This window comes from Callithrix jacchus, chromosome 6 (genome assembly GCF_049354715.1).
Source record: "Callithrix jacchus isolate 240 chromosome 6, calJac240_pri, whole genome shotgun sequence".
Lineage (NCBI taxonomy): Eukaryota > Metazoa > Chordata > Mammalia > Primates > Cebidae > Callithrix > Callithrix jacchus.
In genome coordinates this window covers 124031327-124052975 of record NC_133507.1, presented here as the reverse complement: position 1 = coordinate 124052975, position 21649 = coordinate 124031327, and the positions used below count along the sequence as shown (strand labels likewise).

General features: G+C 38.9%; 1 protein-coding gene and 1 pseudogene across 35 annotated transcripts in view; both read right to left on the bottom strand.

Moving 5' to 3' along the window:
- CARF (calcium responsive transcription factor) overlaps positions 1–21186 on the bottom strand; it is a 92968-nt gene extending 71782 nt beyond the window's left edge. For 13 of the 35 annotated variants that reach the window (XR_013519051.1, XR_013519044.1, XR_013519048.1 and 10 more), the window contains exons 1-2: positions 20343–21186; positions 16699–16861 (exon numbers count right to left, since the gene is read on the bottom strand). The gene's annotated coding sequence lies outside the window, so the exon portion shown is untranslated. The remainder of the gene's footprint in view (positions 1–16698; positions 16862–20342) is intronic. The other 22 variants (XR_013519058.1, XR_008482256.2, XR_008482258.2 and 19 more) reach the window with 3 other exon arrangements.
- Positions 388–2026, bottom strand: LOC144576699 (opioid growth factor receptor-like protein 1 pseudogene; annotated as a pseudogene).
- Positions 21187–21649: the final 463 nt, after the last annotated feature.

The window sequence follows — 21649 nt, the reverse complement described above, 5'->3', positions numbered from 1 at the left end:
CAATGCAGGAATTGGGGTACCAACTGCTCACATGGTCAAAAATGTGTGTATAACTTCTGACTTCCCCAAAACTTAACTATTAATTATAGTTTACCATTGGCTGGAAGCCTTACCAATAACATAAACAGTCAATTAACATATATTTTTATGTTATATGTATTATATACTGTATTCCTTTTTTCTTCATGTAGACTCTCAAAAGAATATATTTTGTATAGAAAATACTACATAATTTCTAGATATTCTGAAAATATTTTCAAAGTAATCAGTGTACACAGAATTTGAAAATTTACATCCTAAAAGCATTACAGAATACATTTATTTATTGGGTCTTGTCTTAAATCTCCTTATTAGATATTCAATTCATTATCATCCAAAATGAAAACACAACAATAAGATGCTTATGACAGAAATCACAAACAGATGGCTAAAATTTGAAATGTGACCTTGTCTCTGTTCTTTAGGATAAATGATACAGTCGTTATTTTCCCCTCTAACCTAAACTGGCTTATGGGTTTTCTGATGATTCACTGTACTAGCACAACCTTATGGCAATTTGTATTTCCAGGACTTTGACTATCTTGGTTATGATTTTCACCTTCTTTGTTATTTTCAGGAGATGCACTCTCCTTTTTTTCTGTGGGATTCATAACTTTTTCCAGATTGAGAATTCACACTCTCAGCATTACTGTCCTCTGTATTTCTTGGCTTGGCAGCTTCAATGATGGGCTCTGGGCTGGTCCTGTCTGTCTGTTCCACAGGCTTTTTTGGTGCCACTTTTTTTTTCTTCAGCTGTTTCACTATTTAAATGAACAGCTGAGAAGGAATTTTTGGAGTCCTTGGCTTTTTTGTGCATAGAAGTTTGACTGTTATGACTGGAGGCGAGAGGGGAAGACATTTTCTGGGCTTTGCTTCCCTCCCACTGTTCTTTTCTAGGCAGTCCCCAGATAAAGTTCTCTGAAGGCGTGTAGTGTTTCTGGGCAAACCGCAGGAGCTTTCTCCTTTCTCTTCTGTCTCTAATTGTATAAACAAAATACTCTAGAGCACTCTGCTTAATATTGGGAATAGTATTTTCCACAAGAGCTTCATGAAGAATAAATTTTACAAAAAGAGATTTAAAACTTTCATATCCAAGCTCACCAAGGCTTTTAAGAATATGAGTGATTCTTAAACAGTTGTGCTAGGACTCATTCAGATGCTGAAATCTTTCCTGCCAATTAACAGCCCGAGCTGTTAACATTTCCAATTTTATCAGTCAGTTTTACTCCAAAAAATTCTAGCATCATTTTATAAGCCAGGAGGAATCTTCTAATTGCTTCTTTTGTTTTTTTGAATTCCTCAATTTCATATGTAGGTAGTTCTTTAGGGTAAAAGTTCAAGCCCTGTTCTCTCAGGGGGAAAAGCCATTGAATGTTAAGTGCGGTTGTGCTCCAGTTTTTCATAATCTCCTTTCCATTTATTTAGAACTTCTTTAATGTAAACACCATCTGGCTTGAATGGAATTTTATTCTTATAAAAACGAAGATTGCTTAAGTCATTTTGATATCGGATATCTTTGAAGTTTGGGTACTGGTGTCGGTACTTGTACAAATCCCTCGCAGCATAAAAACTTCTCTTTGGTTTGGCCATTGCTTCAGTGGAATCATCACCCTGCTCGGCGCCCGCCGCCTCCGCATCCTCTCCGGTGCGGGTCTGGCGCTGGGCCGCCCGCCAGCTCGCTTCAGGGGCTGCTCGGGCTCCTGCTCCGGGCCCTCACTGAAGTGGCCCGGCCCCGGGTCCTCGGGCTGGGCTCGGGCTCGGGCTCCAAGTCGGTCTGCCAGGTGGAGTCGCAGTCCTCCACGGTGGTGGGCTCGCGGAAGCGGACCCCGCCCAGCAGGTTGCCCATTGAAGAGGCGGCGGCGGGGGGGCGCGGGGCTGCGGGGCTGCGGGGCTTGGGCTGTGGCAGGTGCACTAGGGCCCGGGCATGGCCGCAGCGAGGGCGCTGGGTGGCAGCTTAGGCGCGCCCGCCCTGCACTCATGTACTGTATTCTTATAATAAAGTTAGTTAGATAAAAGCCAATTTAAAAAGTCATAAGAGAAAATATATTTACTATTCATTAAGGGGAAGTGGATTATCATAAAGGTATTCATTCTCCTCATCTAAATATAAGTTGAACAGGCTGAGATGAAGGAAGAAGAGGAGGGGTTGGTCCCACTGTCTCAGGGGTGGTAGAGACTGAAGAAAATCTGAGTACACAACCTGTGCAGTTCAAATCCGTTTTGATCAAGGGACAACTGTAACTCTCTAGTAATAGACTCCTATGATAAGAAAGTCAACGAATTGCCAAAAATTTTTCAAAACAATGATCTTAAACTTAACAAGATATAAGAAAATACAAATAGATAATTCAATAAAGTCAGGAAAACAATTCACAATATGAAGAAAAAATTCAATGAAGAGATATAAATAATAGTACTAATAGAAATCCTGCTGCTGAATAATTCAGTGAATTAAACATATAAAATAGAGAGCTTCGATAGCAGATTTAATCAAGCAGAGAGAATTTCTGAACTTGAACATAGATCATTTGAAATTAGTAAGAGAAAAGAAGGAAATAACAATGAAAATAAACAAAGCCTATAAGTATTATGGGATACCATTAAATATTGCAAAACACTGAATGAGGCCAGGTGTGGTGGCTCAGGCCTATAATCCCAGCACTTTGGGAAGCCAAGGCAGGTAGATGACATGAAGTCAGGAGTTAGAGACTAGCCTGGACAACATGGTGAAACCCTCTCTCAACTAAAAATGCAAAAATTAGGCAAGCATGGTGATGCATACCTATAATCCCAGCTATTCAGGAGGCTGAGCCATGAGAATCATGAGAATCGCTTGAGCCTGGGATGCAGAGGGTGGAGTGGGCCGAGATCACACCACTGCACTGCAGCCTGGGCAACAGAGTGAGACCCTGTCTCAAAACAAACAAACAAACAAACATAAAAAAAAACCTACACACACATTGAATGAAAGAAATTGAAGAGCACACGCACAAAAAATGGAAAGACATCCATTTATGGACTGGAAAAGTTAACACTGTAAAAATGACCATACTACCAAAGGCAAGCTACAGATTCACTGCAATCCTTATAAAAATACCAATGAGCTGGGTACAATGGTACACACCAATGGTCCCAGCTACTCAGGAGTCTGAGGATTGCTTGAGCCCAGGAGTTCAACGTAGCAATGTAGCAAGACCCTATCTCAAACAACAATAAAAACAACAACAACAAACCCATATCCTAATGATAGTCTTCACAGAAATAGAAAAAAGAAAACTTAAAATTTGTATGGAACCACGAAAGACCCTGAATAGCCAAAGAAATCCTACGCAAAAAGAACAAAGCTGGAAGCATCACACTACCTGGTTTCAAAATATATTAGAAAGCTATATAACCAAAATATCACAGTACTGGCATAAAAATAGACACATAGACAAATGAAAAAGAATAGAAAACCAAGAAAAAAATCTATGCACTTACAGCAAACTGATTTTCCGCACAGGCACCAAGAATATTCACTGAGGAAACAAAAGTCTTTGACAAAAAAATTCTGGAAAAACTGTGTATCTGTACACAGAAAGATTACAGTAGACCCCTAGTTCTCACCATATAGAAAAATCAACTCAAAATGGATTAAAAACTTAAATGTGAGATGTGGAACTATAAAACTACCAGAAGAAAACACAGAGTAAATGCTTCACAGGACATTGGTCTAGGCAAAGATTTTATGGCTAAGACCTCAAAAGTACAAGCAACGAAAGAAAAAATAGACAGATTTGTATCAAACAAAAAAGCTTTTGTACAGCTGGTGTGTACATCCAGCTTAAGGGGACTCAGGAGGCTCTGGTTCACTGTGGCAGCTGTGATGCTCCCCCATACCACCAGGCCTGGCATAGCCTCCCCCCAGACCCATGCCAGGGCCCAGGCCACCCTGGAAGCTGCTGCTGTTGCCCATCCAGGAGAAGCTTGAGGAGTTGATGCAGATACCTGGCCCACTCTTGTATAAGTAGCTGCTAAGGGCCTATGAACCAGAGGTGGACACCTTGTAGGACTTCTGGGTCACCCTAATAGATATAGTAGAGGATGGGGTGGTGGCAAGCAGGTTAAACTGGACAGATTTGAGACGGAGCTCAGAAGCTATTTCTAGGTAGGAGTCAATTGCTTTTTGACGAAGATATCAATACATCAAAAGAAAAAGAACACTTTTTAACGAATGGTGCTAAAACAACTAAACAGCCATTTGTAAAACAATAAACTTTGATCCTTACCTCACACCATATAGAAAATCAACTTGAAATGAATCACAGACTATCAAATGATAAAACTTCTAGAAGAAAACACAGGAGAAAATCTTTGTACCCTTGGACTTGGCAAAGATATCTTACACATGAAACAAACAGGACAAAATATATAAGAAAAGAAATCTATAAATTGGACTGTCAAAATTTAAAATGTGTTCTCATTAACGATGGGAAAAAATATTTGCAAAATATATACCTGACAAAGGCCTTATATCCAAACTCTAAAAAACTTTTACAACTCAATAAGACAAATCAATAAAAAAACTGGCAAGATGTTTGAAAATACAACATCACTAAAGAAGACATATAACTAGCAAGTAGCACACAAAAAGGTGCTGATCAGCATTAGCCATTACGGAAACAAAAATTAAAACCACAATAGATTTAAGTCCGTAATGTATCGAGTTGATTTTTGTATAAGGTGAAAGATGAGGATCCAGTTTCATTCTCCTACATGTGGCTAGCCAATTATCCCAGCATCATTTGCTGAATAGGGTGTAATTTCCCTATTTTATGTTTTTGTTTGCTTTGTCAAAAATCAGTTGGCTGTATGTATTTGGGGTTTATTTCTGGGTTCTCTATTCTGTACCTATTTTTATATCAGTACCATGCTATTTTGGTGAGTATGCCCTTATAGTATAGTTTGAAATTAGAGAATGTAATACCTTTAGATTTCTTCTTTTTCGCTTAGTTTTGCTTTGGCTATGCAGGCTCTTTTTTGGTTCCATATGAATTTTAGGATTTTTTTCTAATTCTGTGAAGAATAATGATGGTATTTTGATGGGAATTACACTGAATTTCTAGATTGCTTTTGGCAGTGTGTTATTTTCACAACACTGATTCTACCTACTCATGAACGTGGAGTATGTTTCCATTTGTATGTGTTGTCTATAATTTCTTTCAGCAGTGTTTAGTAGTTTTCCTTGCATAGGTCTTTCACCTCCTTGGTTAGGTATATTCCTAAGTGTTTTTTTTACAGTTATTGTAACAGGGGTTGAGTTCTTGATTTGATTCTCAGGTTGGTTGCTGTTGATGTACAGAAAAGCTACTATACAAAATTAATTGTGTACATAAACTTTGCTGAATTATTTTACCAGTTCGAGGAGCTTTCTGGAGAAGTCTTCAGGGTTTTCTAGGTAAACAATCACATAATCTGCAAATATCGACAGTCTGACTGTATGACTTCCTCTTTACCAACTTGGATGGGGATGCTCTTTATTTTATTTTTCTTTCTTTTTTTGAGATGGAGTCTCATTCTGTCACCCAGGCTGGAGTGCAGTGTCACGATCTCAATCTCAGCTCACTGCAACCTTCACCTACCAGGTTTTCAAGCAATTCTTGTGCCTCAGCCTCCTGAGTGGTTAACATTACAGAAGCCCACCACCACACCCAGCCAATTTTTTTGTATTTTTAGAAAAGGCAGGGTTTCGACATGTTGGCCAGGCTGGTCTTGAACTCCTGACCTCAGGTGATCCACCCACCTTGGCCTCCTAAAGTGCTGAGATTATAAGCATAAGGCACAGCACTGGGCCTGGATGCTCTTTATTCTTTCTCTTGTCTGATTACTCTGGCTAGGATTTCCAGTACTATGTTAAACAGGAGTGGAGAGAGTGGGCATCCTTGTCTTGTTCCAGGCCAGGCATGGTGGCTCATGCCTGTAATCCCATCACTTTGGGAGGCTGGGGCAGGCAGGTCACTTGAGTCCAGGAGTTCAAGATCAGCCTGGATGACATAGTGAGACCCCCATCTCTACAAAATTTTTTTTAAAAATTAGCTAGTTGTGGTGGTATGTGTCTGTGGACACAGCTACTCAGGAAGCTGAGGTAGGGGGATTGTCTGAGCCAAGGAGGGTGAGGCAGTGAGCCATGATCGTGACAGAGCAAGACCCTGTCTCAAAAGAAAAAAAATTTCAAGGGCTGGGTGTGGTGGCTAATGCCTGTAATCCTAGAACTTTGGGAAGTCAAGGTGGGAGGATGGCTTGAAGCCAGAGTTTGAAATCAGCCTGGGCAATATAATAAGACTCTGTCTCTATTAAAAAGAAAATCATCCAGGCATGGTGGTATGTGCCTATAATCCCTATAGGTTCTTGGGAAGCTGAGGTGGGAGGATTGGTTGAGCTCAGAAGTTTGAGACTACAGTGAGTCTTACCAATGCACTCCAGAGGTGACAGAGTGAGACCCTATCTTAGGAAAAAAATATGTCTTTTCAATAAATTTTTAAGTTTTATTATTTATGTCATTATAACAAATATGTTAATGTAGCAACATTATAAATTACTTATAATTTTACAAAAATTACTGCTAACATTTTTGCATATTCCAGATTTTTTCTAAGCATATATGTTTATAAGCAGATATTCATTCACTCAATAAATTATTACTCCACACTTATATGACAAATACTGTTCTATGTGCTGTAGATAAAAGACAAGACACGTAAAGTCTCTATGTATAAAATTTATATTCTGTATGTTTTATAACTGTGTCTGACTTTTTAAAATAGAGTTTATTTCATGATATCACAGAGGAGTGAACATTTCAAATGAACTCATACTTGCTAACTAACACGATTATGGAAAATGCAAAAGAAACTGACCTAAATATAGAATTTAATTTATTATAAAGCTGTCTGATGATCAGGTAATAGAAATTTCTTCAGATTTACTGAGGTGTTTACATAGATATAAAATTTTTTGGAATTAAAGAACTTTGGAAAATTCAACTTAGATCACTAACGGGTAACAAAATTATACTTTTTTATGACTAAACAGTGGGACATACAAAATTTCAAAGTTCAATTAATAAAACAGGAGTTTCATGACTTGGTTTAAAGTAGAGGGATTCAGACTAATGAAAAGTGTATTGGACAAAAAGAAGCTAGTGACTAGATTATTCGCCACTGTAAATTTCCTTAATATTCAAAACAATTACAGGCCCTTAAAGAATTCTAGAACATTTCTGTAGCAACAAAGCCACACTTTCAGGAGGGAGCTCTAGATTTATTCAAGTAAGAATAACTTTTTGTCACTGTATTTAGAATATAAACCTCAGAAAGTGTCTGGGTCAAAGTGGGGAACAACAGACACTGGATTCTACTTCAGGTTGGACGGTGAGAGGAGGATGAGGATCAAAAAACTACCAATTAGGTACTATCCTCATTACATGAGTGACAAAATAATCTGTACACCACACCCTGACAACATGCAATTCACCAGGTACCAAATCTGCATACATACTCCCTCACCTTAAAAGCTGGAAAGAAAAAAAAAAAAACAAAAAAAGAAAGTGTCTGCATGATGAGCCATATGCCCTATCAGCATGAATGTTTAACTATTAAAAAAGAAGAGGTAAACAAGCTCACTTGTGAACAAAAGCCAATAACAAACTCATACAAAGAGAAATACATAATTTGAATAGGCAAGTTTCTATAAAAGAGACTGAATCAATAATTGATAACCTTATAAAATAGCAAGAGGCACAGATGGTTTTACTGGTGAATTTTACCAAACATTTAAAGCAGAAATGTGCCAGTGTTCTGTAACATCTTAAAGAAAACAGAAGCAGAGGGAACATTTCCTGACTCATCCTATGAGGCCAGTATTATCCTAATACCAAAACCAGATAAATATATATTTACATTTTTTTTGAGACAGAGTCTTACACCACCTCGCCCAGGCTGGAGTGCAGTTTTGCAATCTTGGCTCACTGCAGCCTCCATCTCCCAGGTTCAAGTGATTCTCCGGTCTCAGCCTCCCAAGTAGTTGGAATTATAGACATGCACCAGGATACCCAGCTAATTTTGTATTTTTAATAGAGAGAGGGTTTCACCATGTTGGCTAGGCTGGTGTCGAACTCCCGACCTCAGGTGATCCACCTGCCTTGGCCTCCTAAAGTGCTGGGATTATATTCAAAACATGGTGGCATGAGCCACCATGCCTGGCAAGATATTTTTAAAAAGGAAAACCATAGACTAATACCTCTCATGACATAAATACAAAAATCCTTAATAAAAGATTAGCAAATCAAGTCTAAAAATGTATCAAAAAATCATACACTAAAACCAAGTGGGATTTATTACAGGTACACAGGGCTGGTTCAATATTTGAAAATAAATTCATGTAATCCATCACATATACAGGCATTAGAATCACATTAGGTACCAACAGAAATTGTATGATCATATCAATAGATGCAGAAAAAGCAGGCCAGGCCTGGTGGCTCACATGTGTAATCCCAACACTTTGGGATGACAAAACCATCTTTGTAGAAAATCCCAAAGGCAAAACAAAAACAAAAAAAACCCTCCTGGAACTAATAAACAATTCTAGGTCGGGTGCAGTGGCTCATGCCTGTAATCCTAGCACTTTTGGAGGCTGAGGTGGGTGGATCACCTGAGGTCAGGAGTTCAAGACCAGGACTCCAGCCTGGGTGACAGAGTGAGACCCCATCTCAAAAAAACAAAACAAGACAAAACCCAACACTATTTACATTAGCACCAGAGAGAGAGAGAGAAAGAGAGAGAGACACACGGAGTGGGGGGGAGAGGAAGAGAGAGGGAGGCAGAGAGAGAGAGAGAGAGAGAGAGGGAAATACTTAGGTATAAATCTAATAAAATATGCACAGGAACCACATAAGGAAAACTATAAAATTTTGATAAAAACATCAAATATCTAAATAAGTGGAGAGATAGTCCATGTTCATAGATAAGGAGGCTCCATATCGTTAAGATGTCAATTTTTCCCAACTTGATCTATATATTCAATAAATCCCAACCAAAATATAGCATATCACTTCAGGCTGGGTGACAGAGCAAGACCTTGTCTCTAAAAACCAGGAAAAAAAAATACAGCAAGTTATATTGTACATATCAAAAAGCTGATTTAAAGTTTTTGTAAAAAGGCAAAAGGCCTAAGTGAATAGCCAGTACAATACTGAAGAAGAACAAACTTGGAGGACTAATACAACCCAATTTCAAAGACTTACTGGAAACCTATGATAATCTAATCAAAACAACGGGACACTGGTGGGGCATGGTGGCTCACACCTGTAATCCCAGCATTTTGAAAGGCCAAAGCAGGCGGATCTCCTGAGGTCAGGAGTTTGAGACCAGCCTGGCCAACATAGTGAAACCCTAACTGTACTAAAAATACAAAATTTAGTTGGGTGTGGTGGTGTACACCTGTAATCCCAGCTACTGGAGAGGCTGAGGCACGAGAATCGTTTGAACTGAGAAAGCAGAGGTTGCAGTGAGCTGATATCATGCCACTGCACTCCAGCCTGGGCAACAGAGCAAGACTATGCCTTAAAACAACAACAATAACAACAACAACAACATGATACTGTCAAAAAAAAAAAAAAAAGGTCAATAGATTAAAAGAATAGAATAGAGAGCCTAGGTACAGATCTACACAGTCAACTGATCTTTAACAAAGGAATAAAAGCAATTCAGTGGAGAAAGAATAGTCTTTGCTTTTTTTTTTTTTTTTGAGACGGAGTTTCGCTCTTGTTACCCAAGCTGGAGTGCAATGGCGCGATTTCGGCTCACCGCAGTCTCCGCCTCCTGGGTTCAGGCAATTCTCCTGCCTCAGCCTCCCGAGCAGCTGGGATTACAGGCACGCACCACCGTGCCCAGCTAATTTTTGTAATTTTTAGTAGAGACGGGGTTTCACCATGTTGGCCAAGATGGTCTCGATCTGTTGACCTCGTGATCCACCCGCCTCGGCCTCCCAAAGTGCTGGGATTACAGGCTTGAGCCACTGCGCCCCGCCTAGAGTAGTCTTTTCAACAAACGGGTCTGGAAGAAATGGACATCTATATGCAAAAAAAAAGTAATCTAGACACAAACCTTACACCCTTAAAAAATTAACTCAATTTATCAGCAGCATGACAAAAAAAAAAGAAAAAAATAATTAAAATGGGCCAGGCACAGTGACTCATGCTTGTCATCCCAGGATTTTGGGAGGCCAAGGTGGGCAGATCACCTGAAGTTGGGAGTTTGAGAGCAGCCTGACCAATATGGAGAAAACCCATCTCTACTAAAATTACAAAATTAGCTGGGCGTGGTGGCAGGTGCCTGTAGTCCCAGCTACTGGGGAGGCTGAGGTAGGAGAATCATTTGAACCCAGGAGGCGGAGGTTGCAGTGAGCTGAGCATGCCATTGCACTCCAGCCTGGGCAGCAAGAGTGAAACTCTGTCTCAAAAAAAAAAACAAAAAACACCTAACTCAAAATGAATCATATAAACTAAAACACAAACTATACAATTCCTAGAAGGTAACAGAGGAGAAAACCTAGAAGACTTTGGGTATGGCAATGACTTTTTAAATACAACGCTAATTTTAATGAAGTCCAGTTTATTAGTTATTTCTTTCATTGATCATCCCTTTCTTGTATTTTTAAAAACTTTTGCTGTCAGCCGGGCATGGTGGCTCATGCCTGTAATCTCAGCACTTTGGGAGGCCGAGGCAGGGGGATCACCTGAGGTCAGGAGTTCAAGACCAATCTGGCCAAATTGGTGAAACCCTGTTTCTACTAAAAATATAAAAATTAGCTGGATATGGTGGTATATATCTGTAATTTCAGCTAATCAAGAGGCTGAGGAGAATTGCCTGAACCTGGGAGACGGAGGTTGCAGTGAGATAGCACCACTGACCTCCAGCCTGGGTGACAAGAGCAAAACTTTGTCTCAAAAAAAAAAAAAAAGAAAAAGAAAAAAAAAATCTTCTGCTCTCTGGAAAGGACAATATCAAAGAAATGAGAAGATGAATTATGAACTGGAAGAAAATGTTTGCAAAATACATTCTGATAAAGGATTTGTATCCCAAATATACAAAAAACTTTAAACACTCAGAACCCAGTTTTAAAAATGGCCAAAAGACCAATGGAACAGAACAGATGCCTTGGAAGTAATGCTGCACATCTACAACCATCTGATTTTTGACAAACCTGACAAAAACAAGCAACGGGGAAAGGATTCCCTGTTTAATAAACGGTGTCAGGAAAACTGGCTAGCCATGTGCAGAAAGCTGAAACTAGACCCCTTCCTTACACCTTATACAAAAATTAACTCCAGATGGATTAAAGATTTAAACATAAGACCTAACATCATAAAAACCCTAGAAGAAAACCTAGGCAATATGAGTCAGGACATAAACATAGGCAAGGACTTCATGACTAAAATACCAAAAGCATTGGCAACAAAAGCCAAAATAGACAAATGGGATGTAAAATTAAACTCCAGAGCTTCTGCACAGCAAAATAAACAATCATTAGAGTGAACCAGCAATGAACAGAATGGGAAAAAATTTTTGCAAGCTACCCATCTGACAAAGAGCTAATATCCAGAATCTACAAAGAACTAAAACAAGTTCACAAGAAAAAAACAAACAACCCAATCCAAAAGTGGGCAAAGGAACAGGCACTTTTCAAATTAAGACAATTATGCAGCCAACAAACATTATGAAAAAATTCTCATCATCACTGGTCATAAGAAAAATGCAAATCAAAATCACATTGTGATAATATCTCACGCCAGTTAGAATGATGATCATTAAAAAATTTGGAGACAACAGATGCTGGAGAGGATGTTGAGAAATAGGAACGCATTTACACTGTTGGTGGGAGTGCAAATTAGTGCAACCATTGTGGAAGACAGTGTGCCAATTCCTCAAGGATATAGAAATAGAAATACCATTTGACCCAGCAATCCCATTACTGGCTATATACCCAAAGGATTATAAATTGTTCTATTATAAAGACACATGCACGCATATGTTCATCGCAGCACTGTTTACAATAGCAAAGACTTGAAACCAACCCAAATGCCCATCAAGGATAGACTAGATAAAGAAAATGTGGCATATATACACCATGGAATACTATGCAGCCATAAAAAAGGATGAGTTCATGTCCTTTGCAGGGACATGGATGAATCTGGAAACCATCATTCTCAGCAAACTGACACAAAAACAAAAAACCAAACACCGCATGTTCTCACTCATAAGTGGGTGTTGAACAATGAGAACACATGGACAGAGGAAGGGGAACATCACACACTGGGGCCTGTTAGGGGGTAGAAGGGGTAGGGGAGGGACAGCAGGGGGTGGGGGGATTGGGAAGGGATAACATTAGGAGAAATAACTAACGTAGGTGACGGGGATGGATGCAGCAAACCACCATGGCATGTGTATACCTATGAAACTATCCTGCACGATCTGCACATGTATCCCAGAACTTAAAGTTTAACTAAAAAAAAAAGAAAAAAAATGGTCAAAATATACACTTCACCAAAGAAAATACAGATGGCAACTAAACATATGAAAACATGCTTAACATCACGTCATAGGGGAACTGCAAATGAAATAAAAATTTAGTTATCACAAACACCTAATAGAATAGCTAAAATAAAACAACTGACAATATCAAAAGCTGACAAGGATGCAGAACAGCAGGAACTCTCATTTGTTGTTGCTGGGAATGGAAAATGGTATAGCCACTTTAGGAGGTACTTCAGCAGTTTCTTACAAAGCTAAGCATAGGCTTACCATACACCCTAGAAAATGCACTACTACATATTTACCCAATGGAGCTGAAAACTTATATCCCACAAAAATCTGTACACAAGGCCAAGGCGGGAGGATTGCCTGAGCCCAAGAGTTCAGGACTAGACTGTGCAACCCACACAAAGAAAAAAACAAATTCTAGTCATCTAACTGATGTACTCAAAACTTTTCCAGGCTTAGTTTGAGATTCCAAATATACTTTTCTCTATACTGTCTTTGAAAAATATTGCAAAACTTTTACACTTTTAGAAGACTAAAAAGCTCTATTTCAGTATTACTGTCTAATTTTAAAAATTCATGAACATCTCATAAATGTAGCAGAGAAAGAACATGGGAGCCCAGATGCAGTGGTTCATGTCTGTAATCCTGGTGCTTTTGGAGGCTAAGGCAGGAAGATCAACTGAGGGGAGGAGTTCATGACCAGCCTAGGCAACAAGGCAAGATTGTATCTCTACAAACACTAAAAAAATTTAGCCAGGTGTGATGTCTTGTGCCTGTAGTCCTAGCTACTTAATCAGAGGGCTGAGGTGAGAGGACCAGGAGTTCAAGGCTGCAGTGAGCTGGCACTCCAGCCTGGGTGACAGAGTGAGACCCTCTCAAAACAAAATAAAAGAACATGAGATCTACCCAGATTCAATGAAATATTCAAATTGTTAACTTCTCTGAACTTCAATTTCCAGTTCCTTAAATTATCAGTAAGTAATCTCTAAGATCCCATCCAGTTCTAAGATTTTATGTTTCTAAGAGTTGATTATCCTGATTTTTAAAGTTCATTTAACTATAATTTATTGACTGATTTCTAATGTGCACTGAACAGAAATATAGAAGAACTCTATTAAAATAAGAAACTTGGCTGGGCGTAGTGGCTCACACCTGTAATCCCAGCACTTTGGGAGGCTAGGTAGGCGGATCATGAGGTCAAGTGATCAAGACCATCCTGGCCAACATGGTGAAACCCTGTCTCTACTAAAGTACAAAAATCAGCTGGGTATGGTGGTACGTGCCTGTAGTCCCAGCTACTCGGGAGGCTGAGGCAGAAGAACTGCTTGAACCTGGGAGGCAGAGGTTGCAGTGAGCCAAGTTCGAGCCACTGTACTACAGCCTGGTGCCTGTGGACAGAGCAAGACTTTGTCTCAAAAAAAACAGAAAATTTTTACAAAGTTAGATTCAACTGCAAATAAGGTCCTATTGAGGGGCTTTTTAAAAATAAAATATTTTAAGAATATAACATTTTAAAAATTTATCTTTTTTTCTGTCCATTAGGAATACAGTTTACTATCCTAAAGTAAATTGTGAAGAATACAATTAGAATACAGTTTAATTTTCTTTTTCCTTTCTTTTTTTTTTTTGAGGCAGAGTTTTACTCTGCTGCCCAGACTGGAGTATAGTGGCACAATCTCGGCTCACTGCAACCTCTGTCTCCTGGGTTCAAGCAATTCTCCTGCCCTGAGCCTCTCAAGTAGCTTGGATTATAGGTGCTTGCTACCATGCCTGGCTAATTTTTGTATTTTTATTAGAGAAGGAGCTTCACCATGTTGGTCAGGCTGGTCTTGAACTCCTGGCCTTGAGTGATCTGCCTGCCTTAGCCCACTCTTGCTGGGATTACAAGTGAGCCATCATGTCTGGCTTAATTTTCTAAAGTAAACTGAATATATTGAAATATTCACTGTCTAAACATAATGACATTAAAATTAAAATAATTTCTTAATATTTTTGAGAGCTCTTCACTTTTAAATATATGAATTTAATTGTCAGAGTTACAAAATAATTTATAATGTATTGAATCTCAACTATCCTAAATAATTATTAACTAGAATTATCAACAATCACTCTACTGTTCTGTGATATAGGACCTATTATTATCACCATTTTATAGAAAAAGAAGCTGAGTTTCATTGCTCAAATTATAAGGTTATCATTTATTGAGCACTTACCATAGTAAGGCACTAGACTAAAAGTGTTTTACCTGTTTTATCTAACCCTTTCAAAAGCTCTGGTTCAGTTGCTTATTCCAATTTACATATAGGATAGGCTGATAAGTAACTTTCCCAAGATTACAAATACGCTGAGTGGCTGAGCAAGAATTCAAACCTATGTGTGTTGATTTCAAAGTCCACACTCTATTATGACAATAGGAACATTTTCAAGGCAATCGAGAAAGCTCTCTTCTTATTCTATTAGTCAATAATCCACAGCTTTAAATCTTTTTCTGGATAGGTTAACAAATTAAAGATGTTAAAAGAAATTATTCCCTTTTGTTTTCAACTTTTCCTAGTTAAAATTTAATTAGAAGCAGTACCCTAACATACAAAAAGCTCTGTCTCTGACACCACCCAAAAGCTAGAGCTCTAACTATGTAGGCATTGCAGCTATTGAGAAAATATTAGGTACAACAGAGTGAGAAGCGGAGTTTATGAAGGAGTTGTAAAAACTGTCAACAGCTTAGGGGTAAGAAATCCACATATTCCCAGTTTCCTCACAGGTACCCTGATCCCAGTGCAAGTTACCCTTCACTAGTCTAAATTTTTTTTACTTTATTAACTTTTACACACTCTGAAATTTCATCAGTAAAATTTTCATTGATGCTAATAAACCCTTTCTTAAACAAAAAGATTAAAACTTTGGAGAGAACATCAGCCATTAAGAAATTTGTATAAATTTATGTAAGGATAGATTTCTTCCTTTAAGACGAGTTAAAAAGAGTACTCTAAGGGAGTGAAAAGTTTTACTTGGAGATGAGAAAGCAAGTACCTCTGAGACTCAAAGAACTTAGAGGGATTCAGCAGGCCTGCACTAGACGCAGCAGTGAAAGACCCAGGAAGAATGACTGCCCTAGGTTACATACACTAGTTAAGGGTTGGGGAGTATGTTGATAGAGGACCTACTGCAGAATTTTGGCCATATTGGGATTTTGCCAATGGAATAAAGATAACTTTATTTTCTACTGACTTCTGGGAATGAAAATCTATGGGTTAAAAAAGCTTTTTGTGGTTACTCTGAGAAAATATTAAAGTAGTTTCTATATGGAAAATTGGGATTTAGTATGACAATTGACCTAACCCATAGTTGAAATGGAGATTAAAGGTACTTTTTTTTTTTTTTTTTTTGAGATGGAGTCTTGCTCTGTCACCGGGCTAGAGTGCAGTGGCACGATCTCTGCTCACTGCAGCCTCTTGACTCCCTGGTTCAAGCGATTCTCCTGCCTCAGCCTCCCAAGTAGCTGGGATTACAGGCATGTGCCACCATGCTCAGCTAATTTTTGTATTTTTAGTAGGGTCAGGGTTTCATCATGTTGGCCAGGATGGTCTCAATCTCCTGACCTCGTGATCCACCCGCCTCGGCCTTCCACAGTGCTGCGATTACAGGCGTGAGCTACTGTACCCAGCCAAAAGTACATATGTAAGTTATAGACACACTTTTAAAAAAAATTTGGATTTAACGAAAAGTATTACTTCTTTCTTCCTCCTTTCTTCCATCAATTTGCTTTATCTTCTTCAATCCTGACAACTGCAGAGTGACTTAAAATAGCTGATTTTCTCAACTATCCTGAATGTCAGTATATGACACGCTGAGTTTCTATCCCTAACTGCCAATTAACTCTGTCAAAGTAAAGGTTTTAAGAATGAAGATATTAATATTAAATAACTAGGTATAAAATGTTCTTTTCCAACTGGTAACCATAAATGGTACAAAGTACCTATATACAAAGGCAATTCGACTTTTTAAATATGTAACAGATAATAGTTAAGTTTTTAAAATAATATTATTACTTTCAATTAGTTAAAAATAAAATTATTACCTTCAGATAGTGGCTCAGGTTTAAATTTCAGGCCTCAAGCATTCTACTAACCCAATAAATGTCCTTTCTTATCCACGGAAGTTCTTACTTTTGGGGTCACTAAATCATGATAGCTGTAGCTTCATTTATGTGAAAGCTTTGTGTCTTCACAGAAGCATTTTCTCTGTAATGAGAAGGTATTTAATGTATATTTTATTTACATAAATTACTAGATTTTGTTATGCAGGTTTTATTTTAAAATAATCATTATCAGCCTGGTGTGGTATTATCATCAACTGAATAGAACTAAAACGACAAGGACTGACCTTACAGATAATAATTGCATGTATCTTGGGACAGGTAGCAATCTCTGTTTCCTTTTCTAAAATCAGGGGTTTAGAACATTTAAATTCTCATATTTTATAACTACCACTGAAACAAAGATCTCTAACCAATTATATTTTTCCTCAATGAAAATATTTAATAGGGCATGTTTTAGAGCCACAAGAAGCTTTAAAATAAAAGCTCCTCTCCCCATGCCCTACCTCCCAAGCCCTAGAATTGACAAGCTTATTTCTTAAGTAAGAAGTATTACAATTGGATAAAGAGAGCAGAAAGAAAAAAGAAAGTATTAAATATGGAGCCTAAACAGTTAATAATGATTAGATTTCAGAAAATACACTAAGGCATTACATTTTGCTGGCAAATTGCTTTCTAGAATGTTTTGTTATCACATTTAAAAAGTGGATTTTATCTTATATCAAAAGTAAAGGTTGGAAAGCATCTGTAAAATTAGTTCAGTGTTTTTATTTATAGGGAGAAAGGGCTTTTTATTGTTTTTACACAGTGAATGTATGGCAGAGGGGAAGAGACAATTCAGGTTGTTAACACTCAGATCTCTTTCAAGGACCATACTTAGGCCATTGCTGTTTTGATCTTGTTCAACAGCAATTCTATCAGTTCAAAATTTTGGAGGTAATTTCTTAGGTGTAATATACATTTAAAAAAATGATCTTAACATCCAATCATGTTTTTAGTATCCCACCCAGACTTCGGTGTATTAAAATATTATCTGTTAAAACCAATAATCTGATAATAAATCACCTAAAATAATAATTAAAGAGAAAGCAGCTTGAAGTTGAGTTTCTTTTGATTCTAGGTACCTTGGTTAATGGTACAAGACGAAGCTGAGTTTCTTTTAATTCCAGGCACCTTGGTTAATGGTACATCTTGTAAAAGATCATTAAATCTATTCATTATCAGCATCGGATCTTTAAAAAATATTGCTCAAAAGTACTCAAGAAAATAAAATTTACTTCATCTTTTAGAGATAGGTAAATGACATAATGTTCCTTTTATATTATGTACAAAATTACTATGAATTGGTGTCAAAATGAAATCAAGACGAATTCACAAATATTTTAATAGAATTTCTTTTTTAAGGATCAAGTTTTACAGTTATATGTTAAATATCAAAACTTTAAACGTATACAAATATATAAACAATAACCTATACTAATTTTTAAATTTTCTGCTGGGCGCAGTGGCTCATGTCTGTAATCCCAGGACTTTGAGAAGCCAAGGTAGGCAGATCACTTGAGGTCAGGAGTTTGAGGCCAGCCTGGCCAACATAGTGAAACCCTGTCTCTTCTTAAAAAACAAAAATCAACCGGGTGTGGTGGCAGAAGCCTGCAATCCCAGCTTTTGGGAGGCTGAGGCAGGAGAATCACTTGAAACTAGGAGGCGGAGGCTGGAGACAAGATCATGCCACTGCACTCCATGCTGGGCAACAGAGTAAGACTTCAACTCAAAGAAAAAAAAAAGCACTTTCTAATTTTCAGGGAAAAAAAAATCTAAGGCTGGTGTTCACAATGTCTAGTTATGGTTTGCTCTTCCTGTAAGTTCCCTGTAATCCATTTCTACCTGGTTTTTTTACTCTGCACAAACAAACCTCTTTTTACTTCTTTGTTCTGAGAGTTATTTATTTTTTTATACGGAGTTTCGTTGGAGATTAATTTTTGAAGGAAGAAAAGAAAAAAAAGAGAGATGGAGTTTCGCTCTTTTGCCCAGGCTGTAGTGAAGTGGCACAATCTCAGCTCACTGCAATCTCCACCTCCCAGGTTCAAGCGATTCTCCTGCCTCAGTCTCCCAAGTAGCTTGGATTATAGATGCCTGCCATCACGCCCGGCTAATTTTTGTATTTTTAGTAGAGACGGGGTTTCACCATGTTGGCCAGGCTGGTCTCGAACTCCTGACCTCACATGATACGCCTGCCTCGACTTCCCAAAGTGTTGGGATTAGGCCACTCCTTGAGAGCTTTACAAATTCATTTAATCCTTACAGTGACTCTGAGGCAGATCTTTTTATCTGTTTACAGATAAGAAAACTGAAACTGTCAAGAAACTTCTTAAGATCACAGAGTACATTATTAGGTTCAGATTCAAAACCAAATTGGAAAACACACACACACACACACACACACACACACACACACCCCAATTAGGACTCCAAAGCCCTAATACATAATATTTGTATGATACCACACTATGCCATTATATACAGAAAACAAGAAACTTTAATAATGAGAAATGTATTTTCCAAACTGTGGTTCTCCAGATGACAATGTGTCTCCACGAGGACCATATAAAAAATAAATCCCATAGAAAATGATTACCAACCAAAAACTTGCAGTTAATGCTCCAACTAAAGAAAAACACTCAAAGTAAAAGCATCAGCTATCCTAGGTACTGCTTGGAGGCAACACCAAACATGACACAGAAGTTGTCGAAAAAAACTGTAAAACACAATTCTGGGTAGTTATTTTAAATGCTTATTTAACTAATCTTTCCTTAACTGAAGGTGTCCGTCAAATGAAAAATGTATTTCAGTCAAATCAGGATTTCTGTTTTGCAAACGGAAAGCCTTATCTATTAAGCATATATTCAGGTTCTTTATTTTCCTGGTAATTTTCGATTCAAATTAAGATCAAACTATATTGACTCTATCAGGTACTGTATATTTTTTGATAAATTTCAAATTAATGATACAAATGTATTAACCTGCTGAATTATATATTTATAAACATATTTTAACTACTGATATATTATCAATAAACACAGATTAAATGGCAAGTCTTCATTAAGAAAGTGGTTCAAGCTTTGGGTGCCCACGACTTATTTAACGTAACGTGTAAATCCTCACCACTACAACAACCACATGGTTAAACGACCACCATTTCCATTAGCAAGCCCAGTCCTAATAAATGATTTCCTGGGACTTGAGCACAGAGGTTTTCTAATTTTATTCCTCCACTCAGTGTGCCTATTCTCCCTTATCTGTTCACGCTGGCAAAGCTCCTAGTTAAACTGGAATTGGTAACTACTACGATGATAATAAACATACACTGACTGCTTCCTATGCCGCAGTTAATTCTCACAGTTGATAAAAGTGTGGCACAGAAACGTTAAGTAGCAGAGGCAGGCTTTGAACCCATGAATTCTAGTTCCAGGGTCCGCATTCCATCTACAAAGGCGAGTAACCTGAAAAGATTCCTACTTCTACTGTCATTGCTAATAAATCTCTTTCTCTATTAAAATATTAGGCGTCTACCTAACTGTAGGACATCTTTTAAGAACCTAACAAAGGAAAGCTTTAGTTGTCTTCACCTGCACACATACCGCTCTGCCCACAAACTTGGCAATCCAGTTCTGCGTGATTCTAAACTGTTTGTCTCTTGAAGCGAATGCCTTAAAAAGTGACTTTGGAATCTGGATGGTCATCTCCATCCATCCTCCCTCAGAAAAACGACTATATTGGACTAATTCTTGGGACCACTGAGAACAAGACATAGGCCTTTGGGTTAACTGCAAGACAAAAAAGGAAGAAACTGGGGGAGGAGGAGGGGGAGAAGGTGTGGGAGAATGATTTTCTCCTTCTAAACATAAAGTATAAAAGGGCTCAGAAAGGGGAAAAAGAATTCTAAAAAGCAAGATGCGGGACTGCGTGAGGGACCACACATTGGGCGCTCCGCCCAAGGGGTCCGGCTCCTTCTCCGCGGCGATGGCGCGTCCTCGGGCTCAGCAACCCTCAAGACACCTAACCTCCTCCTTCTCCAGCCTGCCCCGTGCCGGGTCGGTGGTCGGAGGCCCTGCCATTAGCAGGACCCGGAAAAGGCCCCCAGGCTCCGGGCGGAGTGCGCCGCCAGAGACCGGCTGCGGCTGGGGGCGGGGGCCGGCAGTTGCTCCGAGCTCCCGCGGGTCAGGAGGTGACGGGAGGAGGAGGAGGCAGAAGGAAGAAAGGGGGGTTGGGAGGTAGCGTCCAGTTGGTCGGCGCAGAAAGCGCTGCTAAACCTCCGACTCCCCTAGTTCTGCCGCCGCCGATAGCCCCACAAGGCGAGGAGGGAAGTCCGCCGGAGCAGAGGGGAGAAAATTCAAAACGAGTCTACTCAACCTCGTCTTGGCTCCGAGGCCCCGCCATGGAGACCAGCATAATGCGCAGGCGCATCCCACCGGGAGCGCGCAGCGCAGTCCCAAGAGATTAGGCCCACTACCGGCCACCGTCGCCTGTTTCCTCTCTCATCCGTTCTTTTTTTCGTATTTCCGCCTCTCGCTTCCCTCTAAAACCCGCAATTGGAGACGAGAGTTAGGAAAAATTTCTGCGGAGTGAGACTCTGGTTGGGAATATGTATAAGAAAAAAAAAAAAACGGACAAGGCATTAGTCAGGCAAAGCTGAAGACAGAGAAAATTTGGTATCTGGCTGGAGTCTGGAGGATTTAATGCAAATTAAGATACCCCGTGGGTAGCATGGCGAAAAACTACAATTCCCAATGGTCACAGCGTTTGAGAGCGATGCTTTCTGAGACTTGTAACTAGGAGCTGTGTTTGAACTATCCAGACTCAGGACAGCCTCTTGAAAAAAAAAATTATTAATAAAGCGGATTTGAGAGGGATCTTCCTGTATCTTCCTAATCGA